The sequence below is a fragment of the Neovison vison genome, chromosome 4, assembly GCF_020171115.1.
Source record: "Neovison vison isolate M4711 chromosome 4, ASM_NN_V1, whole genome shotgun sequence".
NCBI lineage: Eukaryota > Metazoa > Chordata > Mammalia > Carnivora > Mustelidae > Neogale > Neogale vison.
In genome coordinates, this window is record NC_058094.1 from 197,368,764 (window position 1) to 197,370,000 (window position 1,237).

Sequence of the window (1,237 nt, forward strand, 5' to 3'; positions counted from 1 at the left end):
TAGAACTCTGGCTTTTCTACTTCACTTAGTGTAGGTCATTACTTATTCCAGGCTTCCAAAAGAGTTCTACTTTCTCTCTAGAGCTTTCTTCTTGAATTATAAAAGAAGAATTGCATTAGAAAATTATTTAAAATGACAACTAAAACTTTTTAAAAAATTAACATATCATGTATTATTTGTGTCAGGGGTACAGGTCTGTGAATTATCAGTGACAAATGAAACTTTATTCAAGACTACTGCAATGGGGGGTGGTGCCTGGGTGGCTCAGTGGGTTAAAGCCTCTGCCTTCAGCTCTGGTCATGATCCCAGGGTCCTGGGATCAAGCCCTGCATTGGGCTCTCTGTTCAGTGGGAAGCCTGCTTCTCCCTCTTCTAATCCTCCTGCTTGTGTTCCCTCTCTTGCTGTGTCTCTCTCTGACAAATAAATAAATAAAATCTTAAAGAAAAAAAAAAAAAAGACTACTGCAATATGGAAGAGAGATTGAACTCAACTTCTTTTCCACTGAAAAAAAAGGAGAATTTCTAGCCACTAGAGTGAAACAGTAGAAAGAAGCAAAGAGCACTAGAAGGGAGGTTGTCCATGTGATTAGGCTAGCTAATTGGTACTTTTTGAAGTTAGGCTCCTACTCTCCCACAAACACTGGGAGATAGGGACACAATCTTTCTTACTGATTACATTTCAAAAAGATGGCTCCCAGAGCCTTGAGAAAGACAGTCCTCCACTGTAAAAGTGGAAAAGGGCTGGATAAAGATTTATATCCCAAAGGGGCAGAGAAAGAATTTGCAACTGCAAGTTTTCTAAGGTAAATGCTGTAAGAAAGGTAAGGGGCCTATGGCCAGGTAGAAACCTATCTAACGGTTAGTCAAGCTGAGGGGAATGTTAATTTTATCTTGGTTACTACCCTTTTTCAAGTTTTTATTTAAATTCCAGTTAGCTAACACTCAGTGGAATATTCATTCCAGGTGCCTATTACAGTTGTTTCAACACCTCCATATTATACCTGGTGCTCGTCACAAGGGCACACCTTATTGCCCATCACCTATTTCACCTATTCCCCCACCCAGTTCCTCTCTGGTAACCGTCAGTTTATGCTCTCCATAGTTAGGAGTCTGTTTCTTGGTTTAACTCTCTCTCTTTTTTTTCTCTTTACTCATTTGCTTTGTTTCTTAAATTCCATATATATCATTTGGTATTTGTCTTTCTTTGACTTATTTTGCTTAGTATTATACTCTCTAGT